The sequence below is a fragment of the Taudactylus pleione genome, unplaced genomic scaffold (genome assembly GCF_031769625.1).
Source record: "Taudactylus pleione unplaced genomic scaffold, aTauple2 ptg000936l, whole genome shotgun sequence".
NCBI classification, from domain to species: domain Eukaryota; kingdom Metazoa; phylum Chordata; class Amphibia; order Anura; family Myobatrachidae; genus Taudactylus; species Taudactylus pleione.
In genome coordinates this window covers 593280-608282 of record NW_028285337.1, presented here as the reverse complement: position 1 = coordinate 608282, position 15003 = coordinate 593280, and positions in this window count along the sequence as shown.

The window sequence follows — 15003 nt, the reverse complement described above, 5'->3', positions numbered from 1 at the left end:
TTTGAATTAAGAGGTAGAGTCCAGTCACTGATCTGAGCCACTAAACATGCATGTTGGTATGCCAAGAGGTCAGGTACATTGAGACCACCAAGGTGTCTAGGACGTGTTAAGCATGTGTTAAGTTGATAGACAATTCGTGGGGTTTTACCCTTCCAAATGTAGTTCAAAATGAATTTATGGATTTGTCTAATATATCGCTGAGGGACTAAATAAAGTATTGTGCGGAACAGATACATTAATTTGGGTAGTATCATCTTAAATGCTGCCAGTCTAACCAACCAGGAGACCTCAAAGTCCACCCAACTTTTTAAGAGATCAGCCACATGGGAGATAATCGGAGAAAAGCTGATCTCTGGAAAAGTGGAAACGTTGTTTGGGATATGTATACCCAAATATAAAAGAGAATCTTTCTTCCACTGATATTTATAAATACTTTGGAGGCGGGACAATGTATTCTGGGGGATATTGAAGGGTAGCGCCTCTGTCTTAGTGGTATTTAATTTGTAAAATGAAGCATTACTATAATTATCTATAACTGTATGCAGGGCAGGCAGCGATGTCTCCAGTTTAGTCACAAATAGTAAAATGTCATCGGCAAATAGACATCATTTGTGTGAAGAGTAAGCTACAGTGATACCTGGGAAAAGTGATAATTGCCGAATGGTAGCTGCAAAGGGTTCGATAGCTAAAACATACATCAACGGCGAGAGGGGGCATTCCTGGCTCATGCCATTTGAGATACCAAATGAAGGAAGTGTTTTAATAACAGCTAAGATCTCCTCCTCAGTCCACAAAGCATTGAGGGATTTCAACTCATCAGATTTCAATTTGGGCAAATGCAATTTGTCCAAAAACATAGTGATAAGATCCTCTGTGGGTTGGGGGGTGGTGGGATCTTTATCTAAGTTGTACAATTAGTCATAGTAGTTAGCAAATGCATTTGATATGGACGATGGGTTAAGTAACCTCTGTCCATCTGGGGTGATAATGGTTTTAATTTTATTTCTTGTTTGGCGCAATCGCAGCTTTTGAGCTAGAAATTTACCAGACTTATTGCCCAAAGTATAGAATTTCTGTTGAAGCTTAGACAAAGCACTTTTCATACGAGTCAAAAATATTTTTGAAGCTGATTTCGGATGGCCACCATTTCTCTCCGAAGGAGACAAGATGGTCTAGCATGATTCAGGGAATCTATTTGTGCAAGACGTTGTTCTAGATCTGATTGTTGTTGTAGATATTGCTATCTTAGCCTAGAGCCAGACTGAATAGCTACACCCCTCACCACTGCCTTAAGAGCACACAAATATATAGAGATAGACGTGTCTGCTGGGGAATTGGTAGCCTTATAAGTGGAAAAAGTGTCAGAAATAGACGTCGTTGCTTCAGGAGATGTCAATAAATACTTGGGGAATCTCCATGGTCTAGGGGGAAATCTAGAGTTACTATAGTCCCAAAACCAGGTTACAGCTGCATGGTCAGACCATACTATCGGGACAATTTTAGCCTTGCAAGCGGTTTGCAATATCCATTTATCTAATAAAATCAAATCGATTCGGGAGTAGGAATTGTGAACGTGGGAGAAGTAGGTATAATCTTTATCTGTCGGAGACTTAACACGCCAGACATCGTACTCTGCCATTAGGTTACGGAAACTATTGGAGGTAACTGATCCATGACTCAAATTTCCTACATTAGATGATTTGTCAAGTGTAATATCAGTCACCCATGATCACCAGCAGGGCCGGATTATAGGCAGGGTGACAGGGGCGGTCGTCCCGGGGCCCACACGCATAGGGGGCCCCCACACTGTCCCCTGCCTCCGGCCACTACTTCTACTGAAAACCAGAGTACAGCATTTAGCTGTCTCCGCTGCAGTACTCCTCGGCAGCTCAGCTGTTTCCTTTCAGCAGCCGCCGAGGAGCTTCATTACAGTCACAGTCTCGTGAGATTATGATACCAAATCTCACAAGACACTGGCTGGTCGGACCAGAGCCCAAGCAGCAACCCAGAGGCCAGGCTGCAGTGTGTGACAGCGTGAGGCAGAGCAGACTCTAAGGTGTCATGTTACTCTGCTTCTGCATGTCACCCAGCCGTGGAGCAGAAGAGAAGAAAGGCTGTGTGCAAGTAGGTAATTGTGTGTGTGTATATATATATATATATATATAAATTATGCGTGTATATATATATATATATATATATATATATTTGCACTGAATATTACAGTTTAATACATTTGTTTTAAATGTAATATGCTGGGTGTTTAAAAAATAAAATTAAGACATATTTTATATATATATATATATATATATATATATATATATATTAGGGGTGTGCACCGGCCACTTTTCGTGTTTTGGTTTTGGATCTGGATCTTTCTTCGTGTTTTGGATCTGGATTGGTTTTGCCAAAACCACCCTTCCGTGTTTTGGGTTCTGGGTTTTGTGTTTTGGATCTGTATTTTTTTGAAAAAAAGCATAAAAACAGCTAAAATCACAGAATTTGTAGGTTTTTCTGCTCCTATGCTATTATTAACCTCAATAACCTTAATTTCCACTCATTTCCAGTCTATTCTGAACACCTCACACCTCACAATAGTGTTTTTATGTCCAAAAGGTTGCACCGAGGTAGCTGGATGACTATGCTAAGCGACACGAGTGGGCGGCACAAACACGTGACCCATCTAGGAGTGACACTGCAGTGGCAGACAGGATGGCAGTTAGAAAAACTAGGCCCCAAACTGTACATAATGCAAAGAAAAAAAGAGGTGCAAGATGGAATTGTCCTTGGGCCCTCCCACCCACCCTTATGTTGTATAAACAGGACATGCACACTTTAACAAATCAATCATTTCAGCGCCAGGGTCTGCCACACAACTGTGGCTGAAATGATTGGTTCGTTTGGGCCCCCACAAAACAAGCTGGCAATTAATGTGTCCCTGCACAAACTGGCTCTACGGAGGCAAGATGTCGTCCTCATCCTCCTCATCCACCGATTCCTCACCCTCTTCAGTGTGTACATCCTCATCCTCACAAAGTATTAACTCGTCCCCACTTGAATCCACCACCACAGGTCCCTCTGTACGTTCTGGAGGCTGGTCTCCCTGGAAGAGCTGATAATTCATTTTGATGAACATCATCTTCTCCACATTCTGTGGAAGCAACCTCCTACGCCTTTCGCTGACAAGGTTCCCGGCTGCACTAAACACTCTTTCGGAGTACACACTGGAGGGGGGGCAACTCAGGTAAAATAGAGCCAGTTTGTACAGGGGCCTCCAAATTGCCTCTTTTTCCTGCCAGTACAGGTATGGACTGTCTGACATGCCTACTTGGATACTGTCACCGATGTAATCCTCCACCATTCTGTCAATGGTGACAGTATCATATGCAGTGACAGTAGACATGTCAGAAATTGTTGCCAGGTCCTTCAGTCCGGACCAGATGTCCAAACTTGGTCCTGCCTGCCCTGCATCACCGCCAGCGGGTTGCTTAGGATACCTAAGTTTTTTCCTGGCAGCCCCAGTTGCGGGAGAAAATGAAGAAGGAGCCGTTGACGTGTCACGTTCCGCTTCAGCTGACAGTGTGTTCACCAGCAGGTCTTTGCACCTCTGCAGGCTTGTGTCGGCCGGAAAGAGAGACACCACATAGGCTTTAAACCTAGGATCGAGCACGGTGGCCAAAATGTAGTGGTCTGATTTCAACAGATTGACCAGCCTGGAATCCTGGCAAAGCGAATGAAGGGCTTCATCCACAAGTCCCACATGCCGAGCGGAATCGCTCCGTCTTAGCTCCTCCTTCACTTTCTCCAGCTGCTTCTGCAAAAGCCTGATGAGGGGAATGACCTGACTCAAGCTGGCAGTGTCTGAACTGACTTCACGTGTGGCAAGTTCGAAGGGCTGAAGAACCTTGCACAACACGGAAATCATTCTCCACTGCGCTTGAGTCAGGTGCATACCCCCTCCTTTGCCTATGTCATAGGTGGATGTATAGGCTTGTATGGCCTTTTGCTGCTCCTCCATCCTCTGAAGCATATAGAGGGTTGAGTTCCACCGCGTCACAACCTCTTGCTTCAGGTGATGGCGGGGCAGGTTCAAGAGTGTTTGCTGGCGCTCCAGTCTTCGGCACGCAGTCGCTGAATGGCGAAAGTGGCCAGAAATTTTTCGGGCCACCCAAAGCGTCTCCTGCACGCCCCTGTCGCTTTTCAGAAAATTCTGCACCACCAAGTTTATTGTGTGAGCAAAACATGGGACGTGCTGGAATTTGCCCAGATGTAATGCCCGCACAATATTGGTGGCGTTGTCAGATATCACAAATCCCCAGGAGAGTCTAAGTGGGGTAAGCCACTGGGCGATGATTTCCCTCAGTTTCTCTAAGAGGTTGTCGGCGGTGTGCCTCTTACTGAAACCGGTGATACACAGCGTAGCCTGCCTTGTAACGAGCTGGCGTTTCTGAGATGCTGCTACTGGTGACGCTGCTGCTGTTGCTGCGTAAGGTGATACATCTACCCAGTGGGCTGTCACAGTCATATAGTCCTTAGTCTGCCCTGTTCCACTTGTCCACATGTCCGTGGTTAAGTGGACATTGTGTACAACGGCATTTTTCAGGACACTGAGGACACTTTTTCTGACGTTTCTGTACAGTCTCGGTATCGCCTGCCTAGTGAAGTGGAATCTAGACGGGATTTGGAACCGGGGACACACTACCTCCATCAATTGTCTAAATCCCACTGCACTAATGGCGGATACCGGACGCACGTCTAACACCAACATAGCAGTCAAGGCCTCAGTTATACGTTTTGCTTCAGGATGACTGCTGTCGTACTTCATCCTCCTCGCTAAGGACTGTTGGAGGGTCAATTGTTTAGTAAAAGTAGTGGTGTTCCTACTTCCTCTCTGGGATGATGAACGACTCCCAGCAGCAGCAGCAACAGCAGCAGCGGCAGCAGTAGGCGTAGCAATGCAGGATCCTCCGGAGGAATCCCGGATAGGAGAGTCAGTCATGCCAGTGATATGGCCTGCAGGACTACTTCCGATCCTGACTAAGGAGGAAATTGACGAGGAGGGAGTTGACGGTGTGGTTTGCAGGCGCTTGGATACAACAGGACAACGGGATTTAGGTGTCCCTGGACTGCTTACGGTCTGAGCCAAAGTTTCTGAACTTGACAGTAACTTTTTATGAACGCGCTGCAGGTGCCGTATAAGGGAGGATGTTCCTAGGTGGTTGACGTCCCTACCCCTACTTATTTCACCTTTACATATGGTACATATGGCAAGACAGTTGTTGTCCGGATTTGGATAGAAATATTGCCAGACCAAAGAGGTGGAATGTTTGGTCTTCTGCCCAGGCATGACCGTGATGGGCTTTTTCATCCCACGGACAACAACTGTCTCCCCCGGAGCCTGATTTAAACAAACCACATCACCATCAGAATCCTCCTCGCCAACTTCCTCCTCAGCGCCAGCTACACCAGTATCCTCATCCTGTTGTACTTCAACAGTGACATCTTCAATTTGCATATCAGCAAGTGGACTGTGGGTGCTCCTTTCAGCACTTGCAGGGGGCGTGCAAATGGTGGAAAGAGCCACCTCTTCCCGTCCAGTGCTGGGAAGGTCAGGCATCGCAACCACCACCACACTTGGACTCTCCTTGGGGATTTGTGATATCTTCTTAGAAAGCACAGTTCTTCGCTGTGCTTTTGCCAGCTTAACTCTTTTGATTTTTTTAGTGGGAGGAGTGCTTCCATCGTCATGTGAAGCTGAACCACTAGTCATGAACATACTAGGGATCGACCTTAGCCGTTCCTTGCCACTCCGTGTCGTAAATGGCATATTGGCAAGTTTACGTTTCTCTTCAGCTGATTTAAATGTCTTTTTCAAGGTCATTTTCCTGAACTTTGCCATTTGGGATTGTATGTGCCCTCTACTATGACATTGGGCATCGGCCTTGGCAGACGACGTTGATGGCATGTTATCGTCTATGTCATGACTAGTGGCAGCAGCTTCAGCACTAGGAGGAAGTGGTTCTTGATCTTTCTCTATTTTATTTTTATCGGAGAAAGTTTGGTCCTCCATTTATGTTATATCGATTTGATATATACGTGCGGCTAAACACAGAAAATAATTTTTTTTTTGGTTTGGACTGGAGTGTACTTTGTGGGTTACAGCACCCTTTAACGGTCAAGCCAGCCGGCCCTTTACTTATGACACAGGCGCACTCTTGGCACTACTTTGTTGATGCACGTGCGGCTACTGCGCACACAATTCACAAACACAGAAAATAATTTTTTTTTGGTTTGGACTGGAGTGTACTTTGGGGGTTACAGCACCCTTTAACGGTCAAGCCAGCCGGCCCTTTACTTATGACACAGGCGCACGCTTGGCACTACTTTGTTGATGCACGTGCGGCTACTGCGCACACAATTCACAAACACAGAAAATAATTTTTTTTTGGTTTGGACTGGAGTGTACTTTCGGGGGTTACAGCACCCTTTAACGGTCAAGCCAGCCGGCCCTTTACTTATGACACAGGCGCACGCTTGGCACTACTTTGTTGATGCACGTGCGGCTACTGCGCACACAATTCACAAACACAGAAAATAATTTTTTTTTGGTTTGGACTGGAGTGTACTTTCGGGGGTTACAGCACCCTTTAACGGTCAAGCCAGCCGGCCCTTTACTTATGACACAGGCGCACGCTTGGCACTACTTTGTTGATGCACGTGCGGCTACTGCGCACACAATTCACAAACACAGAAAATAATTTTTTTTTAGGTTTGGACTGGAGTGTACTTTCGGGGGTTACAGCACCCTTAACGGTCAAGCCAGCCGGCCCTTTACTTATGACACAGGCGCACGCTTGGCACTACTTTGTTGATGCACGTGCGGCTACTGCGCACACAATTCACAAACACAGAAAATAATTTTTTTCTTGGTTTGGACTGGAGTGTACTTTCGGGGGTTACAGCACCCTTAACGGTCAAGCCAGCCGGCCCTTTACTTATGACACAGGCGCACGCTTGGCACTACTTTGTTGATGCACGTGCGGCTACTGCGCACACAATTCACAAACACAGAAAATAATTTTTTTTTGGTTTGGACTGGAGTGTACTTTCAGGGGTTACAGCACCCTTTAACGGTCAAGCCAGCCGGCCCTTTACTTATGACACAGGCGCACGCTTGGCACTACTTTGTTGATGCACGTGCGGCTACTGCGCACACAATTCACAAACACAGAAAATAATTTTTTTTTGGTTTGGACTGGAGTGTACTTTCGGGGGTTACAGCACCCTTTAACGGTCAAGCCAGCCGGCCCTTTACTTATGACACAGGCGCACTCTTGGCACTACTTTGTTGATGCACGTGCGGCTACTGCGCACACAATTCACAAACACAGAAAATAATTTTTTTTTAGGTTTGGACTGGAGTGTACTTTCGGGGGTTACAGCACCCTTAACGGTCAAGCCAGCCGGCCCTTTACTTATGACACAGGCGCACGCTTGGCACTACTTTGTTGATGCACGTGCGGCTACTGCGCACACAATTCACAAACACAGAAAATAATTTTTTTTTGGTTTGGACTGGAGTGTACTTTCGGAGGTTACAGCACCCTTTAACGGTCAAGCCAGCCGGCCCTTTACTTATGACACAGGCGCACGCTTGGCACTACTTTGTTGATGCACGTGCGGCTACTGCGCACACAATTCACAAACACAGAAAATAATTTTTTTTTAGGTTTGGACTGGAGTGTACTTTCGGGGGTTACAGCACCCTTAACGGTCAAGCCAGCCGGCCCTTTACTTATGACACAGGCGCACGCTTGGCACTACTTTGTTGATGCACGTGCGGCTACTGCGCACACAATTCACAAACACAGAAAATAATTTTTTTTTTGGTTTGGACTGGAGTGTACTTTCGGGGGTTACAGCACCCTTAACGGTCAAGCCAGCCGGCCCTTTACTTATGACACAGGCGCACGCTTGGCACTACTTTGTTGATGCACGTGCGGCTACTGCGCACACAATTCACAAACACAGAAAATAATTTTTTTTTTGGTTTGGACTGGAGTGTACTTTCGGGGGTTACAGCACCCTTAACGGTCAAGCCAGCCGGCCCTTTACTTATGACACAGGCGCACGTTTGGCACTACTTTGTTGATGCACGTGCGGCTACTGCGCACACAATTCACAAACACAGAAAATAATTTTTTTTTTGGTTTGGACTGGAGTGTACTTTCGGGGGTTACAGCACCCTTAACGGTCAAGCCAGCCGGCCCTTTACTTATGACACAGGCGCACGTTTGGCACTACTTTGTTGATGCACGTGCGGCTACTGCGCACACAATTCACAAACACAGAAAATAATTTTTTTTTTGGTTTGGACTGGAGTGTACTTTCGGGGGTTACAGCACCCTTAACGGTCAAGCCAGCCGGCCCTTTACTTATGACACAGGCGCACGCTTGGCACTACTTTGTTGATGCACGTGCGGCTACTGCGCACACAATTCACAAACACAGAAAATAATTTTTTTTTTGGTTTGGACTGGAGTGTACTTTCGGGGGTTACAGCACCCTTAACGGTCAAGCCAGCCGGCCCTTTACTTATGACACAGGCGCACGCTTGGCACTACTTTGTTGATGCACGTGCGGCTACTGCGCACACAATTCACAAACACAGAAAATAATTTTTTTTTGGTTTGGACTGGAGTGTACTTTCGGGGGTTACAGCACCCTTTAACGGTCAAGCCAGCTGGCCCTTTACTTATGACACAGGCGCACGCTTGGCACTACTTTGTTGATGCACGTGCGGCTACTGCGCACACAATTCACAAACACAGAAAATAATTTTTTTTTAGGTTTGGACTGGAGTGTACTTTCGGGGGTTACAGCACCCTTAACGGTCAAGCCAGCCGGCCCTTTACTTATGACACAGGCGCACGCTTGGCACTACTTTGTTGATGCACGTGCGGCTACTGCGCACACAATTCACAAACACAGAAAATAATTTTTTTTTTGGTTTGGACTGGAGTGTACTTTCGGGGGTTACAGCACCCTTAACGGTCAAGCCAGCCGGCCCTTTACTTATGACACAGGCGCACGCTTGGCACTACTTTGTTGATGCACGTGCGGCTACTGCGCACACAATTCACAAACACAGAAAATATATTATTTTTTTAGCACTTGGGGGGAGCACCCCTGATGGACAGAGCACCCCCTGGACAACACTACAGCACCCCTTTAGGACTGGGACACTGCACAGGACTTTGGAGTGGACACAGCCCCTATGGAGAACTGACTGCACAACACAGTCCAGCCAGCCCCTATGGACTTTGAAGTAGTGGACACAGCCCCTATTAACAACAGCAGCACAGCACAACACAGCCAGCCCCTATGGACTTTGAAGTAGTGGACAACAGCAGCACTACACTACACTACACAGCACTAACTCCCACCCTCCCTCTTCACTGTCCACAGCCGAGTGAGAAAATGGCGCCGACGCGGGTACCTTATATAGGATCCAAAACCCGCGAGACTCGGAAGGCGGGATGATGACGTTTTGCCTCGATGTCAGATCCGAGTCAGGCGGGAAAAGTCGAGCCTGACTCGGATCGGACTCGGATCGGGGGGGCTCGGGGGGGTTCGGATTTCAGAAATCCGAACCCGCTCACCCCTAATATATATATATATATACTTGTAGCAAAGTCTTACTGTGCTGTCATTTGTTGTTTGTGGAGTCTTGCAGAGTACCGTCCCTTGCCCTGGACTTGTTTTTATTGTTAGGAAGGGCCCTGGAGCATGTTTGATACAGAGAGTGCTGGGTCCTGCTATTAGTGTATGTGTATATATATATGAATGTGTATATATATATACAAACACACACAGTACATTATATTTATTTAAAACATCAGCAATATATCACTTCTATAATTTATTGATAGGGGCCCCACCAAGTTTGTTGCCCAGGGGGGAAGCAATCGGGAAGCCGACAGCCTAAATACCGGCAGCCGGCTTCCCGACTGTCATTTCCCGGCAAGGGTGAAATGCTGGGCATCTAGATGTAGACGCCTGCATTCCACCGGCGCCCGGCTTCCCGATCGTAGAGATGCCAGGCGCCGCGAGCGGACAGCCGCGGGGGGGAGGGTTAGGTTTAGGGCTCCCGGGGGGGGACTTAGGGTTAGGCACCCCCCGGGAGGGTTAGGCTAAGGGGAGGGAGGGTTAAGGTTAGGCACCCCCGGAGGGGACTTAGTGTTAGGCACCCCCCTGGGGGACTTAGGTTTAGGCAGCGGGGAAGGGGGTAGTTAGGGTTAGGCACTTAGAGGGGGTTTAGGCACTTGGGGGGGAAGTTAGGGTTAGGGGGGTTAGGTTAGTATATACTCACCTATCCACGATCGGGTTTCCAGTGCTGTCGGGCTTCCGCTGCTTCTAACTCTGCTTTTGTCGGGCTGCCGCTGACGGGAATCAAAATATTTTCGTACCCATTCCACCCAGGGGCCCCTACAGACCTTAATCCGGCCCTGATCACCAGATTAAGTTTTTGGACTTTATGGATAGCCTCTAACACCTTTTTTAAAAAGGGAACTTGAGTTTGGAGCATAGAGGGGAACCAGGGTAACTTCCCTATCATCTAATTTCCCCACTAAGATTAGAAATCTGCCGTCCCTATCTGCCGCTTTGCAGGAGAGTTCAAAATTTATTGACCTATGAAATAATATAGCCACCCCATTACGTTTAAAGGGACCATTGGCATAATATACTTCAGGATACCTAGAATCACAGATCACCGGAGGTGCTAATGTAGAAAAATGCGTTTCCTGCAATGCTGTCACCTTTGCTTTTTACCGGTGAAAAGTGGCTAGTGCTAATCTCCTTTTATTAGGGGAATTCAGCCCATGTGTATGTCGAAGCCGGATAATTGGCTGAGACAGAATCTGTTAAAAGTAAAATCTGCACGACGCCATTTTGCGAATGGCAACAAGACGCCATTTTGCGAATGGCCGCCCAACGCCATTTTAGCGAATCTCACAAAATCAGTACATACGGCAATGCTATCATTTAGCGTTGTGCGATTCCCACGCAATAGAACAATGTTAAAAGTCCTCACTATATAAATACATATTTACTGAAACACATAATATGAACCCTGGAAAAACACGTACCACGGTGTACCTCACAAACACGTAGATGCACAACACTAGCTAGCGTCTTTTCTTAATATCCTTACACTTACATATTTTACACTTCCATAAAAAGGTTCCCTAAGCATGAAGGTTAATATTCAAGGTTTTATTCATTATTTAGTATGTAATAAAGCGACTGTATTTAAGATCTCAGGTTTAGTACATGATAAGCTGACCGTGTTTGGTGCTATTCTAAACCACTGTTTACTTGCAGACTTCCGGTTCCATCGGCGAGGAAATTGCAACATGCGTCTGCAAATTATGGACCAAAGAGAGTTAGGCATTGAAATATACTCTGTAATGTAGCCAGTTTAGACTTGTTCTTCGGCGGGAAAACGGACATAGATAACTGTTGGAGGCTGAACTATTACAATACAAATTGACCTATGAATTGTATCGTAACAGAAGAACCAGGAAGAAGAACCAATGGGATTATGCCAACTTGTTCTATTGTATTGCCTATCTCTGCAAGGGTTTATATGCAAGCACCCTGGATCTGGTAGTTAGTCATCTTTCTTTTCTGTTGACGTAGGTTTCATAGTTGATGCCGGGGATCTGGATCCAGAGCGCATGCGTATGTATTCGACTGTACCTTGTGATTGTATAATTTGTTTGCGCTAATTGTATTTAGATTACAGCGTGTAACTATCTGCTTTTTGGTGAATAATATCTTTTTGTGCTTTGGAACCACAATCCAAGTCTGGAAAGGAATTATTTCTTGTGCGACTTATAACACTAAATAGCAACATTTAAGGTGTATAGATCATTAGGCATTCATATGTATTTAAAGAAGAAAATTTAACCATTTGGTGGCATATAGATCCAAAGCTGTATGAAACATATATAAAACAGTGCATCCGGATTCCTAAAAATAAACAGGAATAAAAGGGGCAGTACAAAATAGAAAAACAACCACACTACAGTATAATGGAAAAAAAAGAGATAAACTAAATTAGCCCAAGAACCGAAGATAGAATGTTTTCCGCAAGGGAAAAATGACGGCAAAACAAAAAACATCGGGGAGGTGGCTCAGCATGAAAACCACCCACCCATGCAGTCAGCTAATAATATCTGAACAAAACTAGACAGTTATAAAAATGTTAAAACATAGTTAACGTTCTGAATACAGCTTAAAGATAACGATAATATAAACATTCACTATTTACTATATAAGAATTATAGGAGTTATAATGATACTCGTCACCACCTAAGAATTATCATCTAAACAGTAAATCACTGATTTAGGTGGGACATAATAATAAAAAAAATTAAAAAAGAGTGAAAATTCCTACATAAGAGAACATTAATATACATACATATCATCTAGAACAAGTAATATAGAACAGAGATACCATTTAGAAACGGTAGAATTGTAAGGCACTCACAAAATCTCTTGAAATCTGTAGATATCTGCATTATCAATAGCATTTAAGAAAGAGAGATAAAGTCAGGTCCATAAATATTGGGACATTGACAGAATTTTCAGATTTTGGCCTCTATTCACAACCACAATGGTTTTTGAAATGAAACAAACAAGATGTTCTTTAACTGCAGACTTTCAGATTTAATTTGAGGGTAATTACATCCAAATCAGGTGAACGGTGTAGGAATTACAACAGTTTCAATATGTGCCTCCCACTTTTTAAGGGACCAAAAGTAATGGGACTATCAACTCAAAAGCTATTTCATGGACAGGTGTGAGCTATTCCCTCATTATTTCATTATCAATAAAGCAGGTAAAAGGTCTGGAGTTGATCTAGGTGTGACATTTGCATTTGGAATCAGTTGCTATCAACTCTCAATATGAGATCCAAAGAGCTATCACTATCAGTGAAGCAAGCCATCATTAGGCTGAAAAATCAAAACAAACCCATCAGAGAGATAGCAAAAACATTAGGTGTGGCCAAATCAACTGTTTGGAACATTCTTAAAAAGAAAGAATGCACTGGAGAGTTCAGCAACACCAAAAGACCCGGAAGACCACGGAAAACAACTGTGGTGGATGACAAAAGAATTATTTCCCTGGTGAAGAAAAACCCCTTCACAACAGTTGGCCAAATCAAGAACACTCTCCAGGAGGTAGGTGTATATGTGTCAAAGTCAACAATCAAGAGAAGACTTCACAAGAGTGAATATAGAGGGTTCACCACAAGATGCAAACCATTGGTGAGCCACAAAAACAGGAAGACCAGATTAGAGTTTGCCAAACAACATCTAAAAACGCCATTACAGTTCTGGAACAACATCCTATGGACAGATGAGACAAAGATCAACTTGTACCAGAGTGATGGGAAGAGAAGAGAAGTAAAGGAACTGCTCATGATCCAAAACATACCACCTCATCAGTAAAGCATGGTGGTGGTAGTGTCATGGTGTGGGCATGTATGGCTGCCAATGGAACTGGTTCCCTTGTATTTATTGATGATGTGACTGCTGACAAAAGCAGCAGAATGAATTCTGAAGTGTTTCGGGCAATATTATATGCTCATATTCAGTCAAATACTTCAGAACTCATTGGACGGCGCTTCACAGTGCAGATGTACAATGACCCGAAGCATACTGCAAAAGCAAACAAAGTTTGTTAAGGCTAAAAAGTGGAATGTTATGCAATGGCCAAGTCAATCCCCTGACCTGAATCCGATTGAGCATGCATTTCACTTGATGAAGACAAAACTGAAGGGAAAATGCCCCAAGAACAAGCAGGAACTGAAGACATTTGCAGTAGAGGCCTGGCAGAGCATCACCAGGGATGAAACCCAGCATCTGGTGATGTCTATGCATTCCAGACTTCAGGCTGTAATTGCCTGTAAAGGATTTGCAACAAAGTATTAAAAAAGTTAGATTTAGGATTGTTTAGTTTGTCCCGTTACTTTTGGCCCCTTAAAAAGTGGGAGGCACATATAGAAACCGTTGTAATTCCTACACAGTTCACCTGATTTGGATGTAACTACCCTCAAATTAAATCGGAAAGTCTGCAGTAAAAGCAAATCTTGTTTATTTCATTTCATAGCCATTGTGGTGGTGAATAGAGGCCAAAATATGAATATTCTGTCAATGTCCCAATATTTATGAACCTGACTGTATATCTACATATAGTATGATACCTCCGCTTGTAGCTCAGAATGAGCAGTTAGAAGGTTATTGTGTGAGGAAACCATTTCGCCCATCTTTCCCTCCAAGTGATCTGGACGACCACTTAATCCCAAGAGCTCCGTTTTAAGCGACTAAACTGAGGATTCCACCCCAGAGAGGATATCAGTGTGAAAATCTGCAAACATTTGGAACATAGAATGTGTAGTAAGAGGAGCTGCTGGATCCAGATCTAGTCCCAAATCCGCCAGGGTCATGGAGCCATGGGAGTGTGGCGCAACAGAGGAGGTTCATTTTTCAGTGATGCCGACGTTGATGATTTCTGTTTAGTGGAGGATGGAGTAGGGAACTGGACATGTGATGGTAAACGCTGAGCTTTCTCTCCGCGTTTAGACGACATTGTTGATCAGAGTGAAATACAAATAAACGTGTAAATGACCCTTAGAAGACAGGTGATGTTTGGTAGTGATGTTATAGGAAAGTTTGTGCATTTAATACTGCATGCGTGAGGGTGTCTCCATCCCTAATAGGGAAACATGCTGTGAGAGGACATTATAACTCAAGTGACCAGTAACTGACAAGATGAGCGCTATGGACCCATGTTATAATGGTATAAATATCCTCCAGGGAGCCACAGAGAGCTACAAGATAGTGTATGCCGACTCCAGGGGGAGACAGGCAGCAGGGAATGCAAACAGATATAAGAGGGCAGCAAACAGGGCAGTGTGTCCTCAGGCTGCAAATA